We start from the raw sequence: 23,804 nt of genomic DNA on the forward strand, positions 1-23,804 counted from the left end.
ATTATTCCTTGCATCTTGAGAGACAGCATCAAACGCATATATTTGACTAAGTTCATTCGACATGCACCCTCATACGCTTCATTTCTTCCTTTTTGTGTCTTTCTTTTTCGGGAGAAAATCGACACTCTCCACAAAAATGATGGAATTTTTGTTTTTTCTGCATGTTCGAGTCATATGGCACAATCACAACACAATGCACACACAAGTCATGTACACATTGAGTCATGTTATGTCACCACATCGAGTTAAGTCTACGCACACGAGTCGATTTGAGTACATCAAGTTACACGTCGAGTCAGAAAATAGCATTAAGTCACACAAAGTGAACCTTAAAGACATAAGCAAAGTCCTATAGTCCAAAATATAAATGCAAGTACACTAGGACGAGTAACCTTTACAAAAGATTTGAAGCAAAAGGACGCACACAACTTAGCAAATCAACTAGAGTCAGCTTGATTGCAATCGTATTTGATTGTTGATCGGCCTGACGATGGTCATATTGATTGATTGGGTTCCATGGTATGCCAGTTAGCCCCTATAAGCAAATTGGCATGATTAGTAGTCGGCTCTATTACAACCGCAGTAAGTGATTGATGACAGGGTAAAGTCGTATTCCCCAATCAAAAGAATTATATAAGTCCTCTAACTAACGCAGATATGGAAGTAGGGTCGAATCCACAGGGAAACAAGTCTTTTTATTCCTAATTAATTAATTATAATCTAAATTATTAAGTAACCAAATTGTTGTTATTTAAAGGAATTATACTACGAAGAATAAAAGTAGGAAGAAATAAAAGTAGGAGGAAAACAATGAATAAAAGACCTAGGGCATAGGTTCACCAATAAATAATACTCCAGGGTAAAACATAATAATCAATCATCAATGTATCAATTAATCAGATCATAAAGGGCTTTCTCTACGTATTACAATCACAGAATTAATCTACCGGTATTAAATCTCATCTCTCGAATCTCGACTTAACCATTTATAAATTAACCTGCCTATTGAAACTAGGCCTAAATATTAATTCTCATCTCTCGAATCTCGAATCAATATTTCTAAATTCATACAATTAAACCAGCGTTAATCTAGTTGCAGAGCATTAAATCAATCAATAAGAAATTAATCTAGCATTGACAATTAACAACAATAAATTACCCCTTCATATTATTTATGGATCCCCACAAACCCTAGAAAGAAAACTACTCGGACATAATTAAATCTAAACTAATCAAAGCAATTAAATAAAACATAATTAAAAGCAAGAATAGGAATTTAAAGAAAACAAGTAAATAAATAAGAAATCTAAAATAAACTGTAAGAAAACTAAAATAATGACAAAAGCTAAAAATAACAAAAGTCAAAGAAATAATTATCAAAACATAAAAGTGATGAAAAGCTAAACAAGAATATAAATTAATCTCCTCAATTCATGATCACAAAACTAGAAGTCAGCTATTACTAATCAACGGCCGACGACGAAAAAGACAAAATTGACGAAAAGCGAATAATAACTACGGAGCAATAATCTAATAAAGCTGCCTAAGCTAAAAGAAACAAAAAAACTTAGTAATGAAAAGCTTGCCTAACTTCAATAATATTCCATCCTTTTATAAGGATAATAACCCAAAAGCGTTAAAAGTCGGAAACTGACATTAGCCTAGTAGCTGAAGTAAGGCCCAAGGAATAAACGCGTCCAGATGGTCTGATCGGGCCCAACTGCTTGAAGTATACCCACGGCCCAGCTCTTCAGCTTAAACGTGAATGAGCCTCTAACTTTGGCCCAATTCTCCTTCCTTGGTTGGTCCGTAATAATAGCTTTGTAAAATCTTGAACCACTTCATATATCGAGCCCTTAATCACCGAATCAAATTCATTTAATTCGGTCTTGTGCTTAAAATATTCGGTCATAAAATACGGTCCGACCCCAGTGTCTTTGTAATGGTTAATAAGCTCGGGAATTATCATAAATCTGCAAATTCCTACAAAATAATACCAACTCTACAAAAACACTAGAAAACGTATATTAGTAATAAAAATAGCTCCACAAAGCTAAAATAAGCACAAATATGACCGTGGGACGGGGAATAAAAAAATATATAAAATAGACTCATGAATTAACCTAACGACGCTCGTCTCACTTAGCTTAAGCGCCTAAACAATGGCTCATTACAAGCACCAAGGCATCATTTCAAAAGCAAGTGCATCACTTATACGACAAATGTTCTAAGATTGGATAGTCATCTCAAACTGACAATATTTCCAAGAATGGATTGTCGAGCATCTTCTTCAATGACAATTTTTCCAAGATTGAATTGTCACCTCTGGCAATGTTTCCAAGCATGGATTGTCGCGCTTATTCTCTGTTTGGCAAATTTTTCCAAGTTCAGATTGTCATATAAACCTTGGCAAATTTTCCGAGATTAAATTGTCATACACCCAGTTCCCTATGGCAAAATTTCCCAAAGGATTGTCATAGGTCTCTATTCATCTTAATATTTCGGCAAAGGTTCCTTAGCGTGGATTGTCATTCATTTCAGTAAGTGGCAAATTTTCCCGAAGTGGATTGTCGATTGACTATTTTTCGCAAATGTTCTAAGACGCAGATTGTCAATTGTGGCAATAATTTCCTAAAAGGATTACATAGCATTGGCAAATTTCCAAGGTGGATTGCTCTCAATAGTTATTTTCCAAGATGGGTATTGTCGTTCTTAGCAAGGTTCTTATGACAAATTGTTACGAAACATTAGGCAAATTTTCCCAAAATTGGATTTTGGCAAATTTTCCGAGACACGGATTATCGCTTCATCGTGGCAACATTTCCAAGGATGGATTGTTACGTGACATTGACAACTTTCCCTAAATTGGTTTGTCGTACATCATTCAAGAGTTGTGTTGACAACTGTTTTTGAAGAAAGAGAGGATTGTCATCACTCAAAGCATCATAACAGCAAAAAATTCAAGCATTGAGGGTCAACAAGCGGTGATCTTCGATAATTTTCTTCGGAAGATTATCACAACCCTAAAGATGACAAAGTATGGTCACCTTTGACGATATCCCGAGGTATAGAGGATATTATCTGTAGCGGCGAGGTACTGCCACAACCCTAGAGATGACGAGGTACGGTCACCTTCGATGATGCTCCCAAGGCACTGTAAAGGTCATCACAAAATGCAGCAACAAAAATCAGATATTCCAGAGACGTGTGCTTGACGATGTAAGATACGCGTTTCTTAACTCTTTTATCTGTTTTAACTAACGCTAGTTTGCAGGTATCGGCGTTACAAAAATGATTTAGGGTCGCTGAACGCTTTAAATCATTCTCCGTCCCTATCACTACTTTGACTTTTGTTTTCAAAACATAACTTTCTCCAAACTTAGTCAAAGTGGGGGCTTCTGTAGACACCCATTTGTGTCTCCCCAAACCTAACCAGTAATGAATACCTTTCGCATCGAATGATAATCGAATGAAGTGAAAGTGTGAAAAGTCTATTGATGCGGTAGTGATGAGTGGCATTTATGCCACAATTTAGTGTTCTCTTTACAGGTTTTTCCCACCCATTTGTAGCTTGTTTGCCCCCTTTTCTCTCCTTTTTGTTCCTCTTTTCTTTGTTTGCCTTTCTCCTTGTTTTCTTTGTTTTTGTTTTGTAGGAATCAAGGCATTGGAAGAAGAGCAATTCACCCCAAACTTCCCTGTGTGCGGGCGCGCAGCACTGTGAGAACCCGCGCAGGATTGCTCCAAGAACAGAACACAAACAGAAGATTTGTGCGCCTTGTGCGCGCTTTGTGTGCGGGCGCGCGACCTTGATGTGTGCGGGCGCGCAGCCCTGGGAGAACCCGCACGGAACAGCATCAGAAGCAGGAGTCAAAACAGAGTGTTGCGTGCGCCTTGTGTGCGGGCGCACACTCCTTAAGCGCGGGCGCGCAGTGTTTCTGAGAGAAGGCGCGCATCCATGGGTTTCATTCTCCGTACCCACAGATCTGCGGGCGCGCAAGATCTGCGAAGGCGCACACACAACTTCTGCGCGGGCGCGCAGTGTATGTACGCGGGCGCGCACCGCTGAGCTGCAGTCTTTTTATTTCGTATTTTTGTATCTTTTAAAGGACCTATATATATAGGTCGTAGGGAGTTTAGTGCATTATCTATCATTACTTAGAAACAATTTAACCCTAATCTAGTGATAGAAACTTCATTAGTAGAGAGAGAAAGTGTGGATTTCCATTGATGAACTTGGATATTGAAGAAGGAGCTTGATTGAATCTTTGTAAATCTTCATCTTCAATTAATGAGCAATCTCTTACTCTCTTTCTTTACTTTTGTATTTAGTTTTATTTGCTTATTTTGATTTTTCCTTCATTGCTTATTGATCATATTGATGCTTATTGATTTGATGATTGATATTGTTTTCAATATGATTTGTGAGTAGTCACCTAGCCAAGGGTGTGGGGATGGTGTAGTTGTTGATTGATTCATGCTTATGATGTTGGGGTTTTGTTAATGGTGATTAAAGTCTTTGTATGTTTGATATTCTTTAATCTTCTTGCAAGTGCACATTGTTAGTTGATTAAAGGTGAATCTTTGCTAACAAGAAACGGAAGTTGACTTAGTTAAGGTTCATTGTTATCGATAGTTCTTTGATTGCACCTTCTAATATATGGTTCTAGTGTGGAAACATGGAGGCTATGTTAGGAGAATTTGATTAACCCCGGAAGGCGGTTAGATTGAGCTTTAATTCGATATTCTTGCATGCTTAGTTTACCATTGCTTTGCTTCCGTGTTATTGCATGATCAATTGGCAACTACATCTACCTACTTCCCTTGGTGCTTAGTTATATTGATTTTTAATCATTCTTAATCTCTAGTTTAATTTCTTAGCTTTTCACACTTCTCGTTCCGAGGTAGCTTAAGTATTAAGTAGTGAATGTGGTGTTTATGCATGTTTCCTTGTGGTTCGACCCCTATACTTGCCTTATACTTGTATTAGGTTTGTTTAGGTGTATAAATTATATTTGATCTAGAGATAGACTTTTGACGACACGTTTATTCCCTTGTCAAATTGGCGCCGTTGCCGGGGAGACGGCTTCCATTGCTTTTTCATTACTTTATTTGAGACTATCTCATTCCTTGTTTGTTAGTATTTGTTACTTCTTGTTACTTGTCAGTGCTTACATTCTCCTTAGCTTTGTTGTATGAACAGAGGACGAACTCGCTCAAGGTCTTTGATTCCCATTGATCCGGAGCTAGAAAGATCTTTGTCCTTACTTCGAAGAGAAGCGAGAGCGAGGAGTAGAAATTCTCACACCCCAACGAAAGAAGGAGTAAGAGAATTGGAAGATACTCCACCATCTTCACCCTCAAGTGAAGACTTAGATAGCCCTAATTCGCCATCAAGTCCGGAAATCAACCCCTTTTCAATCTTTAAGTCCGAAAGTGAAGAAGGTTCTAAAATGGGAGAGAATACACCTTTGAGTCGTCTTGGGGCTCCCGAAGCCTTTAGAGCCCAAAGTGGGATCCTAACCCCTACCACTCAAGCCAACAATTTCGAAATCAAGCCCAATTTGATTGCTTTAATAGAGAGGAAACAATTCTCGGGTGGAAAATTTGAGAGTCCTCATGAGCATTTGAAAGAATTTGAGAAGTATTGTGACACGATCAAAGCCAACGGAGTGACTCAAGAGTATATCCGCCTCAAGATGTTTCCATTTTCTTTAATTGGGAGAGGTCTAGAATGGCTAGAGAAGGAGGTGCCCCCTAATTCTCTCACAACTTGGGACCAAGTGACTACGGCTTTCTTGAGGAGATTTTATAACCATAGGAAGACCGCCGAGGCTCGATCTTTAATTCAAGGTTTTCGCCAAAAGAGTGGTGAGACTCTAAGTGCGGCATGGGACCGGTACAAGGAGCTTCAACGTCAATGCCCACATCATGGGATACCCAAGTATCAACTCATCCACACTTTCTATGGAGGTCTCTCACCTCAAGGGAGAACAAGCCTAGATGCCGCCGCCGGCGGTCCAATCATGAACAAGGGAGAGGATGAAGTGGAATGCATCATAGAGGAGGCCGCAAAGCATTATGATGATTGGTACGAAGGAGAAAGGGAGGCCACTTCTAGCAAAGGTGTCTATGCATTGGAGCAAGCCAACGCAATCAACAACCTTTCTTCCCAAATCTCCAAGATGGCCAAGCAAATGGACGAAATGATGAAAGAAAGGTCCAACCCTCATGGTAATACCTCCCCTTCAACCAAGGGAGGCAATGGTATGACCACTTCTTCCCCCTCTTCTTATAATAAAATGCCTCAAGGATGTATGTTTTGCTCAAATTGTGAAACCTATGATCATGATACCTCCCATTGTGTGTATGCTTGTGAAGTTCAACCCCCTCCCTATGAACATGATGATAATGTCGAAGATGTCAATGCTATGAATTTTGCTCCTAGAATGGAAAATGTAGGGAACTTGAGGCCAAACTCCAATCAAATGGGGAATTGGAATCAAGGTGGAAACCGTGGTTGGAACCAAAGTGGTGGTGGTTATGGTAACCAATACCATGGTGGGGGAGGCCCTTCCAATTTCAATGGAAGAGGCTACTCTAACCAAAGGGGGTATGGCTACCAAAACCAACAACCCAACTCCCGATACCATGACCATCAAAATCAAAATTTTGGTGATCAAGGTAAAATGGGAAACAATCGACAAAGCAATGTTCCCAACCAAGGCACCGGAGGCAATAGGGGCCAAAATGTTTCTAACTATGCCCAAACCAATAGGCCTCCGGGTTTCCATCAAGCCCAACTTCCTCCACCTCAACAACCTCTTCAAATTGAGGCCCCTCCTAATGATCCCGTGATGGCTAAGCTAGATGCCATCATGAAAATGCATGAGGAGGAAAAGAAGAGAAATGAGGAGGATAAAAAGCGAGCCAATGCTCATATGAAAATGCTTGAAACCCAAATTGCCCAACTTGCTTCCAATTCCTCTTCTTCTTCTTCTTCTTCCTCTATCCCTAGTCAAGGAGTCAACCCAAAACCTTTGTACGCCGTGACAACAAGGAGTGGAAAGGTAGTAGGGAGTGACCCCTTAGTTGAGGAGGAACCTCGAAATGAAGTAGAGTTGGAGAGGGGGGATGAGAGAACCAAGGAACCTTCTAATGTTGAGAGGAAGAAGGATGTTGAGGTGCAAAAGGAAAAAGAGACCACCCCCTTGCCCCTAAATCTCCAACCTAGAGAGGAGAGGCTACCTTTTCCCCAAAGATTTGTGAGAGCTAAGCTTGATGCTCAATTTGGGAAGTTTTTGGATGTGATCAAGAATTTGCATGTTTCCCTTCCTTTTGTAGATGCTATGAAACAAATGCCCCATTACTCTAAGTTTTTGAAAGATCTATTGAGTGGGAGAAGGGAGTGTGAAACGGTGAGCTTGACCGCCAATTGTAGTGCAATCCTTTCCAACAAACTTCCCGCCAAGTTGAAGGATCCGGGTAGTTTTTCCATCCCTTGTTCTATTAATGGCATTGAGTTTGACAAAGCTTTGTGTGATTTAGGAGCAAGTGTGAGCCTCATGCCCTACTCCGTCTACCAAAAGCTTAGTGTAGGAACCCTTTCCCCCACTAACATCACTCTCCAACTAGCGGATCGGTCCATTAAATTTCCCATGGGTAAGGTTGAGGACATCCCCTTTAGGGTAGGAAAGTTCACATTCCCCGTGGATTTTTATGTGCTAGAAATGGATGAGGATGAAAGGATTCCTATTATCTTGGGTAGGCCGTTTTTAGCCACCTCTAGGGCCATCATTGATGTAAAGGAGGGCAAAATATCTTTGAAAATTGACAATGATTCAATTGAGTTTGATTTGAATAATGTCATGCAACAACCTTCCTCAAGTGGTGAATGCTTTAGAGTAGATGTTCTAGATACCATGCTTAGTGAATTCTCTCGTTCCCATTTGCATGCTTCTAACGATCCCCTAGAAAGTGTATTGTTGAATGATTCTAAGCTAGGTGTTCACAAGGACGACATTCAATTCTATGAGGATTTGCTAGAGGAAAGCAAGAGCGAGTGCATGGATGAGAGCATGGAGGAGGAGGCTTTTCACACCCATGACCTCTTTCAAGTTGAGGAAAGAGAGGAGAGCACCAATGGTAAGGGAGCACCAAAGGTAGACTTGAAACCTCTACCTTTGGGCTTGAGGTATGAATTTCTTGGTTCTAATGAGTCTTTCCCCGTAATTGTTAATTCCAACCTAACGGAGGAGCAAACCTCCCTCTTGATCAATGTTTTGAAAAAACACAAGAAAGCTTTAGGCTATACCATTGATGACATCAAAGGTATAAGTCCTTCTTTATGCATGCACAAAATTGATCTAGAGGGAGATGCTAAACCCGTTAGGCAAAGGCAAAGGAAGCTTAACCCTTCCATGCAAGAGGTTGTGCGGAAGGAAGTGGCTAAGCTTCTTGATGCGGGAATTATATACCCAATTGCTCATAGTGATTGGGTATCTCCCGTGCAAGTTGTGCCTAAGAAAGGGGGAATGACGGTAGTGAAAAATGATCATGATCAACTAGTCCCCACTAGGCTTGTAACCGGTTGGCGCATGTGCATTGACTATCGCCAACTCAACACAAGTACATGCAAAGATCATTTTCCATTACCGTTCATTGATCAAATGTTGGAGAGGCTTACAAAGCATTCCTTCTATTGTTTTCTTGATGGTTATTCGGGATTTTTCCAAATCCCGATTAACCCCAAGGATCAAGAGAAGACGACTTTCACTTGTCCCTACGGTACTTATGCGTATCGTAGGATGCCTTTTGGGCTTTGTAATGCTCCCGCAACATTCCAACGTTGTATGATGTCCATTTTTAGTGATATGATTGAGGATGAGATAGAGGTCTTTATGGATGACTTCTCCGTTGGAGGGGCCACCTATGAAGATTGTCTATCTAATTTATCTCGTTGCTTAGAAAGATGTGAGAGGGCTAACCTCGTGTTAAATTGGGAAAAATGCCATTTTATGGTAGAAAGTGGGATTGTTCTTGGGCACAAAATTTCCCATGCCGGCATTGAGGTTGATAGAGCCAAGGTAGAGGTCATTGAGAAACTTCCTCCCCCCACCAACGTGAGGGAAGTGAGGTCTTTTCTTGGCCATGCCGGGTTCTATCGGCGTTTTATAAAAGACTTTTCTTTGATTGCAAAGCCTCTCACATCCCTATTGCAACAAGATAAAGAGTTTATATTTGATGATGCTTGTCAAGAATCTTTTTGTAGGTTGAAAGAGGCCCTTTGCACCGCCCCTATTGTCCAAGGTCCGGATTGGTCTCTTCCATTTGAGCTCATGTGCGATGCAAGCGACGAGGCTATTGGTTCGGTTCTTGGGCAACGGAAGGATGGGAAGCTTCATGTCATACATTATTTGTCCAAAACTCTCAATGATGCTCAACGAAATTACACAACCACCGAGAAGGAATTCTTAGCGGTTATTCACTCATTTGAGAAGTTTAGAACCTACCTCATTGGTTCTAGGACAATTGTGTACACCGACCATTCGGCTCTCAAATATTTGATAGGGAAGAAGGAAGCTAAACCAAGGTTGTTGAGATGGGTTTTAGTTCTCCAAGACTTTGATTATGAAATGAGAGACAAAAAGGAAGCCGAGAATGTGGTGGCGGATCACCTTTCAAGGTTGGGCGGTGCAAGGTTCAAGGATGATGGTTTGCCAATAGAGGACGCTCTAAGGGATGATGTGCTATATGTTCTTGAGGTGAAGTCGGCTCCATGGTATGCGGATATTGTGAATTACTTGGCTTGTGGTGCCATACCTCCGGATTTCACTTCACAACAACGTCGAAAGCTCAAGCACGAGGCAAAGAGATATATTTGGGATGAACCGATTTTGTTGAAGAGAGGGGTTGATGGGTTGTTGAGGAGATGCGTCCCCGACGATGAGTTTCAAAGTGTTCTCCATATGTGCCACTCTTCTCCTTGTGGTGGGCATATGAGTGCTCAGAAAACCGCCTCAAAAGTTCTCCAATCAATGCTCTTTTGGCCTTCCTTATTCAAGGACTCTTGGATATTTGTCAAGACCTGCGATAGATGTCAAAGGGTGGGAAATATTTCGAGAATGGATGAAATGCCACAAAACCCCATCCTTGAGCTTGAAGTTTTCGATGTGTGGGCGATAGATTTCATGGGCCCTTTTATCTCCTCAAATGGGAACAAATATATTTTGGTTGCCGTTGACTACGTGTCCAAATGGGCGGAGGCTGTAGCTTCTCCAACCAATGACTCAAACGTGGTGGTCAACCTCTTCAAGAAAGTGATTTTCCCAAGATTCGGTGTTCCGAGGGCGATTATTAGTGATGGGGGGTCACATTTCAAACACCACACCTTCGTGCGACTACTTGAGAAATATGGGGTATCTCACAAGCGGGGGCTTGCTTATCACCCCCAAACAAGTGGTCAAGCGGAGGTCACAAATAGGGAGCTCAAAGTGATCTTGGAGAAAACAGTTGCCAGAACGAGGAAGGATTGGTCCTCTAAGCTCATTGATTCTCTATGGGCTTATAGGACCGCTTTCAAGACGCCAATTGGGACCACCCCTTACAAGCTTGTATATGGGAAGAATTGTCATTTGCCCGTGGAGATGGAGCATCGTGCTCATTGGGCGATCAAGCAAATCAACTTTGATCTCCATAGTGCGGGGGAGCAAAGGCTTTTAGAGTTGCACGAGCTAGAGGAATTGAGGTTGAATGCCTATGAGAATGCAAGTATGTATAAGGCAAGATCAAAAGCGTGGCACGACGCTCAAATCATCAAGAAAGATTTTGTCAAAGGGCAAAAGGTGCTCCTCTTCAATTCAAGGTTGAAACTCTTCCCAGGCAAGCTCCGATCAAGATGGAGTGGGCCGTACATTGTTACGGAGGTGTTTCCATATGGTGCTTATGAAATTTTCCAAGATGGCCACTCCCCCTTCAAAGTCAACGGCCACCGCCTCAAGCCTTATTTTGAAGGATTCCCAAGTGATGAACCAATTTCGGTTACTCTAATTGATGTGCATCGTCAATTCCACCCTCCTTAATCATCTCGAAGAACGTCGAGCTAACGACGCTAACCAAAAGCGCTTCCGGGAGGCAACCCGAGTTTCTAACCCTCTTCTGCTTTCTTCTCTTCATGTTACTTTCATTTTTTAATTTACAACTTTGGATTATTGGGATTTGTGAGTTTTGATTATATTTGAGTCTTTGATAAACGGTGCATGTAGCATAATAAAGGACTATTTTTGCAGGCCGTTTGTTGTTATATTTGGAGCTAAGTTGAGGTTTGGAGACTTGGAAGTGAGTGAGGAGCAATGCACAAGAGGATTTGATGAAGACCCTGCGCGCGGGCGCGCAGGCCTGGGAGAACCCGCGCACAGGGAAGCTCAAATTTCCAGATTCTGGCAGAAACTTATGCGCGACATCTGCGCGACATATGCGCGGGCGCGCAGATAAAGGCTGTGCGGGCGCGCAGGCCTGGGAGAACCCGCGCAGATCGAAGCACAAATTTCCAGATTCTGGCAGAAAGTTTTGTGCGACGTGTGTGCGCCATCTGCGCGGGCGCGCAGTACAATTGCGCGGGCGCGCAGTACAATTGCGCGGGCGCGCAGTATAACTGCGCGGGCGCGCAGATCTGGGTTTATCGGGGCTTAAGTCCTTCTTTTCCCCGTTTATTTCATCACTTTCTCACCATCCCTCACGCATTCTCACCCTCTCTCCTCAAGAACCCAAGCCCTAATTTCCCAAATCCCCTCTAATCTCACTTAATTCCTCGAAATCTCAACAAATCCCTTACATTCCCTCAATTTACTCACAAATTCATCACTTTCCCCTCTCAAAATCACCCATTTTTCACCAAATTCGTGGTTGTTCTTCGGTGGTCAAGGTGGTGGTGCATGAGGGCTCTTGAAGGTCTTCAAGCTCTTCACTTGTGGTATAATCCTAATCCTTGAGTACTTTGTGGTTTTGATTCATTAGATAAGATCATGTTTTAGGATTGTTAAGCAAAAATTGAGCTTGTATGGATTTTGTGTGATTTTGGGGTAGTTTTGCTTATAATTGTGGAATTTGTCATGAATTTCTTGGTGATTTGTGACTATTGTTGATGAAATTGTTGTTTTTATGCAATTTGCCTAGCAATTACTTGACTTGGATATTGAGAATTGTGTGAGTGATCACTAGCTTGATATTGAGCATTGAAAATTGTTAATGCATGTGGAATTGAAAATGTATGTTGTTGAGAGTTTTTGATGCTTGATATTGAATTTTGCTTAGTGATTGCCTCTTTAGTGATTGAGTATTGCAAATTTTGGCATTGAATATTGTTGGTGATAGTTGTTTTCCTCTTGTGTTATTTGTATCCTGGAAAGTTGTTGCTCCTAACCCCTTTTCAGATAACAAAATCAAAGGCTTCAATTGTTGTTGTTGTTGTGGGAAAGATTTGGTATTCTTGATTGTGGATCTCTCCTTGGTGTTCTCGGTATTTTTGGGTTGTTGAGTAAAGTTGGTGAAGATGAGCGGTAGGAGAAGGAGTAGAAAGGAGCCTAGAATGTCAGTTGATGAGCCCCAACCCTCCTCCCAAAATCAAAACCAAACACAATCCTCTCTTCCCACTTTAAAGTTTGTGAACCGACACCATGCACCCTTCCATCAAACACTCCTCAAACGCAAGCTTAACCCCACCCGACACTACTATCAACGCTCAATGCGTGACTTGGGGATAGATGAGGACCTTCGGTCCCTTCTTGAAAACCTTGGGATGAGTGAGTTCATCAATCACCAATACCCAACCTTCAAGGAACCCACCTACGAGTTCCTCGCTTCCTTTGAGAAGGAACCCGTTGGAAACAACGAGTTCCAAATCTCCTTCCAACTTTTCAATGTCCGCCATGTCGTCTCTCTTCGGAGTCTAAATGAACTCCTAGACTTTAACCCCGACGCCGACCTTCTTGCCCCATCCACCGAGCTCTTCCCCGAGTACGATGCTTTCCGTTGGTGGCGGACAATTACCGATTCGGATGAGTTTAGTACTCGGTACTCGGTAGCAAGCCAAATTATCCATCCAGTACTCCGCATCCTTCACCGCATCTTGGGGTTTGCGGTGTTTAGCAAGCAAGACTTGAGTAAGCTCTCTCATGAAGAGCTTTTCACTCTTTGGGTCGCCACAAAGGAGGAGTTGAGTGGGCGGCTCAACATGGGGTATTGGTTTGTGCTATGTTGCGAGGCAATCAAGAATGGGAACAAGACGGGAGAGATTGCCTTAGGAGGGATGATTTCAAGGATCGCCTCGAAGTTAGGGGGTGAGGTTCTTTCCCTTTTTGTACAAGGGTGGGAAGAGACAGAGACATATTCGTGGACATCTCCTACTTGCGGAAGTCGGTCTTCATCCAACTGACCGACGATGTGAACAACTTCCATGATTGGTGTGTTGAGAGGGAGCACCATTGCATACTTCCATTCCCGAGCCGCACTTCCTTGGAGAGGAACGCAAGGAATGTGTGGAAGGTTCCTAAGGACAATGGTGTCCTTCCTAACGCTCTTGGAGGTGAGCGAAATATGATCGTCCGCGAGCGACATCAGCAGCAACATCATCAACAACAAGAAGAAGAACAACAAGAAGAACAACAACAACAATTCCAACAGCAACAGCAATTTCAGCAACAGCAGTTTCATCAACAACAACAACAACAACAAGGGTTTCAACTTCAAGGTTTCCAGTATGGGGAGGGATCCCAAGGTTTGCGCGTCCCCTCCTCTAGCGAGGGAGGTATGGCCTCTTCCTCTTCTTCTTTTAACCTTGAGCGAGCGTTCCAAAACCTGTCAATGCAGGTAAACCGGTTGACGGAGGCCTCCGATGGGTACTCGGTTTACAATGCCAACATTTATGATTGGCATGTAAACCAAGGACATTTTGACCCACCGGTGAACTATCCGTATTTTCCGCCCCAACAGGGCCGGTTCCTTCTCACGAGGAACCGCATTCTGACGGCACTCCCCGTCAACCGGTTTGGCCCTATTGGTCCGGGCCTTCATCTCAAGGGACCCCCCGACTGAACTACCCCACCTCCGAGGGGTATGATTACAAGGCACCGGGGGGGTGTGATTACCGTGGGGACCCCAACTACCCCATGTACACATCCGAGCCCCTTGAGATGCCCCCTCCCTATGACCCTCTTCCGGACTACCAACAAGAGTTGTACCGGAACCGCGGTTTTCCACCGGGTTACACCGGTGGTTGGGACCCCCATGGCCCTCCTATCGACGTCGACTACGAGTGGCGTCCTTATGGAGAGGGCTCTAGTTCTCACATGGAGGACTAGAGCCCTCGGGCCAAGTTTAGCCCTTCCTCCCACCCCATTTTCCACTTTGTTCAAACCGAGGACGGTTTTCCGTTCAAGTGTGGGGGGGTGCTTGTTTATTGTTTCATTCAAGGGCTTTGTTCTTATGGGGCGCAATTTTGGGCCAATAGGTGTCTTTTTGGAAGGTTCCTTCCCCTCTTTTCAACAAAATGATGATGATGATGTTTTAATGAAACCTTGTGTTGTTTTGGCTCCCGTTCTTTTCAAAAATCCAAATTCCCCTTTAATCCAAACATTTTCTTGTGTTGTTTTTGCTTTGTATATATTTCTCTTGCTACTAACCAAACATTTGCCGAGTTGTTTTGGTCTTTGACATTTTGTAGGGCTCATGGGCGCATTCCCCAAATTTTTCCGAGCAATGGAGTTTCAACGATTGTGGATTTGCGTTTGCTAAGCGTAATTGGGTGACAAATTCCCCTTCTCAACTCTTTAAATATTTGATTGGTTGCATAGCTTAGGTTAGTTTAGGAAGGAGTTGAATGGTTCGAGGTTGATTGATTTGGTTCTAAGGAACCTGGGATCGTTGATGTTGTATTCAACGATCATTGTATGTCGATTGGGATTTATATGATTTGCATGCCTCATTTATGAACCTTCTTGATTTCTTCCTTTTTCTTTGTGTGTTGCTTTTCTTCTTTCCTTTATGTGACATTCATAATCATGACAAGAGAAAAATTTTTGAAAATTGAGAATTTGCTCGTTCATTTGGAAATGTGGACCTATATGCTTTTTCTATGACATATTTTTGAATGCTTACCTTCCTAGTTGAAAAGGGTCTTCACGGTTTGAGAGTGCTTAGGGTTGAACTAGACACATTTTAAGCTAAGGTAGCCCGGTTTAGAACTCTTGAGGACGTTTGAACCCCTAGTTCACGGGAAAGTGGTAAGATGGTGTTGCTCTCCGTAGTGAATAGGATTCCCTTGGTTGGTAATTGCTTACTTTCATATCCCATGTGAGCGTTTATTGTTCAAGCCTCCATCACTTTTGTTGAGCGGCATTTTGGATCCTTAACTATGCGTGTCTTAATCCTTGTGTTGGTATCTAGCTCCCAAGACCGTGATCATATAACTCTAGAGGAGGAAGAGGGCATCTCTTCTCATTTTTCTTTGTTTTCCTTGTGTTTCGTTACAAATTTGTTTTTTTTTTATTTTACATGTACCTTCTTGCTAGCTATGTTGAGCCTTATTTCCCCTTTCTTGGTTAAACCACGTTACAAACCTAGCGGCCTATGTTCTACCAACCCTTGTAATTAGTGAAGCATCGGCTTGTGAGGTTCGGGTTTGAGAGTCTTGATTTTAAGCAAGGAAGTTGTGCAATTTGGTTCGAATGAGGTCTTGAAAGTCTATTCATGAAAAAGTGTGCAAAAGGTTTGGCAAGGAAGTTGTAATCTATGAAAACCAAACACCATTCAAAAAAAAAAAAAAAAAAAAAAAAAAAAAATGAGGAAAGAAAGGAAAGAAATTGAGAAGGAAAAATTGAGTTGAATGAAAATCTTGCAAAAAGAGAGTAGTATTGTCATGTAATTTGTATTGAAGGTTGTGATTTGAAACTTAGGTTAGATTCCTATGTTGTTATTGAGAGATGGCCACTCTTATGCTTCACTTAGGCGTTCCCACCAAAGTTTTCAAATTAATTCCCTACCTTAACCTTTAGCCATGACATTACAACCCTAACTAAGAACCTTAGACTTTAGAGGGGCGTGGTCAAGGAAACGGTGGAGGGAGATGGATTTCAACCCTATGGAGAGAGTACGCATGGTTGAGATGTCGGGATAGCCTCATTTTTCCACATAGAATTATTTTTTCCGGTTCCCTCGAGGAATCATGAGGAGCCAACTAGGGGATGAATTGAAGCTAGCGGAGAGAACGTGGACCGTCTTGGATGGGGCTAGGGCGGAGGATGAAATCATTAGTTCTCTATGCTTAGCTTAGGTTTGTCTCTTTCAACCTTGAGCATCTTAAAGAGTGTTTTCCCTCTTGAATTGAGAAAGGTAAGTATTCTTTGATCAAAGTCATTATATCTGAGTCCGAACTGAGCATTTCTCACCGTGGTACTAGATTGATTCTCTTGAACCTTGTCATGTTGTGTTTGTTGTCTTTTGCCTTGGGTTCCTTTGCTTGAGGACAAGCAAGAAGCAAGTGTGGGGGAATTTGATGAGTGGCATTTATGCCACAATTTAGTGTTCTCTTTACGGGTTTTTCCCACCCATTTGTAGCTTGTTTGCCCCCTTTTCTCTCCTTTTTGTTCCTCTTTTCTTTGTTTGCCTTTCTCCTTGTTTTCTTTGTTTTTGTTTTGTAGGAATCAAGGCATTGGAAGAAGAGCAATTCACCCCAAACTTCCCTGTGTGCGGGCGCGCAGCACTGTGAGAACCCGCTCAGGATTGCTCCAAGAACAGAACACAAACAGAAGATTTGTGCGCCTTGTGCGCGCTTTGTGTGCGGGCGCGCGACCTTGATGTGTGCGGGCGCGCAGCCCTGGGAGAACCCGCACGGAACAGCATCAGAAGTAGGAGTCAAAACAGAGTGTTGCGTGCGCCTTGTGTGCGGGCGCACACTCCTTAAGCGCGGGCGCGCAGTGTTGCTGAGAGAAGGCGCGCATCCATGGGTTTCATTCTCCGTACCCACAGATCTGCGGGCGCGCAAGATCTGCGAAGGCGCACACACAACTTCTGCGCGGGCGCGCAGTGTATGTGCGCGGGCGCGCACCGCTGAGCTGCAGTCTTTTTATTTCGTATTTTTGTATCTTTTAAAGGACCTATATATATAGGTCGTAGGGAGTTTAGTGCATTATCTATCATTACTTAGAAACAATTTAACCCTAATCTAGTGAGAGAAACTTCATTAGTAGAGAGAGAAAGTGTGGATTTCCATTGATGAACTTGGATATTGAAGAAGGAGCTTGATTGAATCTTTGTAAATCTTCATCTTCAATTAATGAGCAATCTCTTACTCTCTCTCTTTACTTTTGTATTTAGTTTTATTTGCTTATTTTGATTTTTCCTTCATTGCTTATTGATCATGTTGATGCTTATTGATTTGATGATTGATATTGTTTTCAATATGATTTGTGAGTAGTCACCTAGCCAAGGGTGTGGGGATGGTGTAGTTGTTGATTGATTCATGCTTGTGATGTTGGGGTTTTGTTAATGGTGATTAAAGTCTTTGTATGTTTGATATTCTTTAATCTTCTTGCAAGTGCACATTGTTAGTTGATTAAAGGTGAATCTTTGCTAACAAGAAACGGAAGTTGACTTAGTTAAGGTTCATTGTTATCGATAGTTCTTTGATTGCACCTTCTAATATATGGTTCTAGTGTGGAAACATGGAGGCTATGTTAGGAGAATTTGATTAACCCCGGAAGGCGGTTAGATTGAGCTTTAATTCGATATTCTTGCATGCTTAGTTTACCATTGCTTTGCTTCCGTGTTATTGCATGATCAATTGGCAACTACATCTACCTACTTCCCTTGGTGCTTAGTTATATTGATTTTTAATCATTCTTAATCTCTAGTTTAATTTCTTAGCTTTTCACACTTCTCGTTCCGAGGTAGCTTAAGTATTAAGTAGTGAATGTGGTGTTTATGCATGTTTCCTTGTGGTTCGACCCCTATACTTGCCTTATACTTGTATTAGGTTTGTTTAGGTGTATAAATTATATTTGATCTAGGGATAGACTTTTGACGACACGTTTATTCCCTTGTCAGGTAGTCTTTATTTAAAATCTTTCTTTTGTTTTCAAAAACCTGCTCTATTTATGAAAATAGCCAGTCCAATTTCAGTTGTTCCAATAATAGTGTAGTTGGATTGGTCTCGAAAAGAGCATTCTAACGATATATTATAAGCCCAATTTCGATAAAAAATGAGGAAGTTATGACCAAAATACTAAGTTGGGCCCGATTTTGTTCTTACATGCGGCCCAATGATCTAGAGGAGTGCCTATTATTAATTATCATTCCTAAAGCTAGTAGAATTGCTTATAGTCTTCTAGAATTATCTAGAAGGTACTCTTTTATCCTAATGGAGTTAGGATTGATAATTATGTTTTAAGAGTTTTACTTGGAATAAAATAAGTGTTATTATGAAAATACAATTTTAACCTTAAAACACGGATTTTACGACTTAATTATATTAAGAAGTGGATTCCGCGTAGAAAACGTGTTATTTTCCAGAACAGCGCCTGACGCTAGATCTGTCACCTGGCGCTGCACTGCAGCGCCTGGTGCTGGTCTTGTCGCCTGGCGACATGATATTTTTCTATCAGTTTCCGGACTATTTTTCTATAAATAGGGTCCTTAGACCTCCGTTTTGAATAATCAATTCTCATCAAGAATTCTTTAATTCTCTCTCTTCTCTCTTGAGCAATATAGATTTCTTTCTCTCTCTTTCTAAACCAACCCTTTGTTCAAACACAATTCCGCATTCACAAGATCTAGACACACCTAGCCAAGTTCGAAGTTGCCTTTGCCCTAGACAAGAAAGGTTGATACTTTATGAGGGTTTGGTCCCAAATCCAGTCTAACTTTTTAACTCTTTCTTTTCAATTATTTTATTTAGTTGTTTGATTTATTTTATTGAAGTTTACTAATGCTTGTATTTTGTTATTAGAAAGAGCTACGACGCTTCAAAGTAAGTAATTAGCTTACTCCCTATTATTTCGATGTAGAAAGCATGCTTAGATTTTATTAATTGTTAGTATCATGTTAGGATGTTATTATTTGCTTTCTAGAATCATGTTTAGGTTGCTTCTTATTTCTTTCTAATATCATGTTAGTATCATGTTAGGTTTAAAACTTTAATCTTTATTGTTTAGTGACATGCTAGGGTTTGTTATTAATCTTGTTATTATCATGCCTAGGATCTTGCTATTCATATTATGCTTTAATGATGATATTGTTATGATGATTATGATGGTTGTTATAATTGTTATTATTATGTTGCTTGATGTATATTGTTGTTATTGCTTTATCACGCCTATCATGAAGATTTGTACTTGAAATCACGCCTAATAAGATATTTAATAATTTGATTTAGGCTAATGTGATTTTAATTCAATTGATCGCCAATAATAGATTTATTTGTGCATTAATATTCAACCAACATAGATTAAACAAGTTTAGGGTTAATCTAATGATTGCATGTTAGTCAGAAAGCACACATGAATACAAGTAGAATAAAGTTGAGGCCTACTATAGTGCAGGTTCAATCTCTTTTAGATTGGATTTGTACCCTCATCCCCGAACGTCCAGTCTTGGTTCCAGACCTATTGGAGTTAATGATCTCATGGATTGTTAAGGGGTGTAACCTTCACCCTGTGAACGGTTTACAAGTTCCTAAAACTTGTTAGCGACTCTTTTGCTCTATCTTTCTTCCCTTTAGACGCCACCATACTTAAATGTATTATCATAGAGGGGTTCAAGTTTGAGTTAATGCTTGAAATATTGCCTACACTATCTAATGTTGCACAAGTCTAAATTATTTGATATATTCAAAGAATTTCAGAGTGAAATTGAAAATCAACTAGGCAAGAAAATCAAAGCACTTCGATCGGATCGAGGTGGCTAATATTTGAGCCAGGAATTCGATGACCATATGAAAGACCATGGTATACTTTCAGAAATGACACCTCCCGGAACTCTTCAATGGAACAGAGTATCTGAAAGGAGAAATCCAACTGACAGGGTAAAGTCGTATCTCCTAATCAAAAGAATTACCTAAGTCCTCTAACTAATGCAGATAGGGAAGTAAGGTCGAGTCCACAGGGAAACAAGTCTTTCTACTCCTAGTGAATTATTATAATCTAAATTATCAGGGTAACCATTGTTGTTATTTTAAGGAATTATACTACGAAGAATAAAAGCAGAAAGAAATAAAAGTAGGAGGAAATCAATGAATAAAAGACCTAGGGCATAGGTTCACCAATAAACAATATTTCAGGGTAAAACATAATAATCAATCATCAATGTCTCAATTAACCAGATTATAAAGGGCTTTCGCTACGTATTACAATCACATAATTAATCTACCGGCATTAAATCTCATCTCTCGAATCTCGACTTAACCATTTATAAATTAACCTACCTATTGAAACTAAGCCTAAATATCAATTCTCATCTCTCGAATCTCGAATCAATATTGCAAAACTCATACATAAAAGACCAGCGCTAATCTAGTTGCAGAGTATTAAATCAATCAATAGGAAATTAATCTAGCATTGACAATTAACAACAATAAATTACCCCTTCATATTATTTATGGATCGCCACAAACCCTAGAAAGAAAACTACTCACGCATAATCAAAACTAAACTAATCAAAGCGATTAAATTAAACATGATTAAAATAATAATTAAATTAACAGAACAATTAAAATAAAGGCAATGAAGGAAACATAATAAAAACAATTAAAGAAGACATGATTAAAAGCAATTAGCAATTAAATAGAGCATAATAGTTAAAAGCAATAATGAAGAGAAGAAAGAATAAAAAAAAAACAATAATAATAAACTAACTATAATTAAAACAATGAACTCAAGTTAAAACAAAGAAATAGTAATAAAACTAAAGATATGAAAATTACGGAAGAAAACTAAAACAAATCTTATACTTCCTGGTTGAAAACTAAAACTAAAGAAACTAATACTAACAAAACTACCTACCCCCCTACGTAAAACATCTTCCTTTTAAAGGAAAAGGAGTTTGTTTCCAAGTCAAACTCTAATTCCTCTAAGGCTAATCATTAACGCAGCGTGAAATTGGAGCAAGGCCCCTAGAAGTCAGAAACCGACATCAGAGAATTAATTGGAGTAAGGCCCAAGAAATTTGCAGGCCCCGTAGTCTTCACGCCTAGCAGCCTCTTTCTTCCTTGCTTGGATTTGCCAGCTCGGGCCCCTTTGAGCTTTTAGCCCAATTTCCTTCCTTATTTGGTCTGTAATAGTAACTTGTGAAATCTCGGACCTTCTCATGTATCGAGCCCTTAATCACCGGATTAAATTCATTTAACTCGGTCTTGGGCTTAAATTTTTTCGGTCATAAAATACGGTCCGACTCCAGTGTCTTTGTAATGGTTAATAAGCTCGGGAATTATCATAAATCTGCAAATTCCTACAAAATAATACCCACTCTACAAAAACACTAGAAAACGTATATTAGTAATAAAAATAGCTCCGCAGAGCCCAAATAAGCACAAATATGACCATGGGATGGAGAATAAAAATATATATAAAATAGACTTATCACCAACCTTGTTAAATATGGTACGATCAACTACGGATCTTAGTGATCTTCCAATCTTTTTTTGGGGACATGTACTTTTAACCGCGGCACTAACACTGAATCGTGTTCCGTCAAAAGCTGTGGAAAAGACTCCATATGAATTATGGACGAAGAAACCTCCAAGGTTGTATTTTCTCAAGATTTGGGGTTGCGAAGCATATGTCAAGAGACTAATTTCTGACAAACTTCACCCAAAATCTGACAAGTGTTTCTTTGTGGGTTATCCAAAAGAAACCAGAGGGTATTACTTCTACAACAAATCCGAGAACAAAGTGTTTGTTGCCGTGATGGTGTCTATTTAGAGAAGGAACACCTTTCCAAAATGATAAGTGGAAGGAAATCGAAATCGACGACGTTCAAGAGGACGAGCAACAAGGAAAAATTGACAATCAAATTGCTCCTGAAGCATCTGTTGATATTGGTCAAAGTCAAAATGTGAAAAATCAAACCGACAATGCAAATGTTCAGCCCATTACCCTTCGTAGGTCAACTCATCCAAGATCTCAACCTGATAGATATCTCGGTGTTGTATTAATAGAAGATCAGGACATCCTAGTACTGGATGGAGATGAGCCGGCAACCTACAAGCAAGCTATGACGAGCCCTGACTCTGCAAAATGGCAAGAGGCCATGAAATCCGAAATAGGACTTGGTTGATTTACCCGAAGGTTACGCACCTATCGGTTACAGCAAAAGGTTACAAGCGAATTCACGGCATCGATTATGATGAAACCTTTTCTCCAGCTGGAATGCTTAAGTCCGTTTGGATTATCCTAGCGATTGCTACATATTACGATTATAAAATATGGCAGATGGACGTCAAAACCGCCTTCCTTAATGGAATTTTAGAAGAAACTGTGTACATGACACAGCCTGAAGGTTTTGTCGATCACAACAATGCTGAAAAGGTATGCAAGCTTAAGAAGTCCATGTATGGACTAAAGCTAGCAAGCAGAAGTTGGAATCTGCGATTCGATGAAGCCATTAGTAAGTTTGGTTTTATCAAGAATCCAGATGAGTCTTGTGCTTACAAGAAGGTAAGTGGGAGTTATATCGCCTTCCTAGTCTTATATGTCGATGACATATTGCTCATTGAAAACAGCATTCCATTGTTAGAGTCTGTAAAGGCTTGGCTCGGTAAGTGTTTTTCGATGAAAGACTTTGGAAAGGCCCAGTACATACTAGGCATCAAGATCTATAGGGATGGATCAAAAAGGATGATTGGATTAAGTCAAAGTACTTATATTGATAAGGTACTGGCTCGATTCAACATGAAGGAGGCCAAGAGAGGTCACCTACCCATGTCACATGGCATAACCTTAAGCAAGAAGCAGTGTCCAAAGACACCTGATGAGCGATACAGGATGAATCAGATTCCATATGCTTCGCTTATTGGATTAATCATGTATGACATGATATGTACTAGGACAGGATTATTGTATGCCTTGAGCGCTACAAGCCGATACCAATAAGACCTAGGAGATCCGCATTAGACTGCGGCCAAGAATATCCTAAAGTACCTGAAAAGGAACAAGGATAAATTCCTGGTCTATGGTGGCAAAGATGAATTGGTTGTTGAGGGTTACACCGATGCAAGCTTCCAGACAAACATAGACGACTTCAAGTCACAGTCTGGGTACATATTCTATCTAAATGGAGGAGCGTTTAGTTGGAAGAGTGCTAAGCAAAGCACAACTGCAGATTCTACAACTGAAGCCGAATACTTGGCGGCATCTGAGGCAGCTAAGGAGGTGGTTTGGATTCGTAAGTTCGTTGGTGAACTTGATGTTGACCCTCCATCAAGGGTCCAACAGACCTCTATTGTGACAACAATGGGGCTATTGCTTAGGCCAGAGAGCCACGGGAACATCAGAAGGTGAAACATGGCTAGAGGCAATTTCACATGATTAGAGAATGAAATTAGGAGGTGAAATCAGAATTTGTAAAGTTGGAACGGATGACAATGTAGCTGATCCACTTACTAAACCTTTGTCTCAAGTGAAGCAGAACAAGCACGTTGAGGCAATGGGAATCAGGCATGTCAGAGACTAGCTTTGATTTCCTTATTTTGGTGTTTTAATTAATTTTGGACAATTTTAATGTAAAACACTATGATGAACCATTTAGTTTTGGAGTAATTA

General features: G+C 40.7%; 1 non-coding gene across 1 annotated transcript; it reads right to left on the reverse strand.

Annotated features, from left to right (window-relative positions):
- Positions 1–5,829: 5,829 nt before the first annotated feature.
- Positions 5,830–5,935, reverse strand: LOC145618832 (small nucleolar RNA R71). Its single transcript, XR_014108067.1, has one exon. It is a non-coding gene; the product is annotated as a small nucleolar RNA R71 (small nucleolar RNA).
- Between the last annotated feature and the right edge of the window lie 17,869 nt (positions 5,936–23,804).

This window comes from Chenopodium album, chromosome 26, assembly GCF_948465745.1.
Source record: "Chenopodium album chromosome 26, dcCheAlbu1.1, whole genome shotgun sequence".
NCBI classification, from domain to species: domain Eukaryota; kingdom Viridiplantae; phylum Streptophyta; class Magnoliopsida; order Caryophyllales; family Amaranthaceae; genus Chenopodium; species Chenopodium album.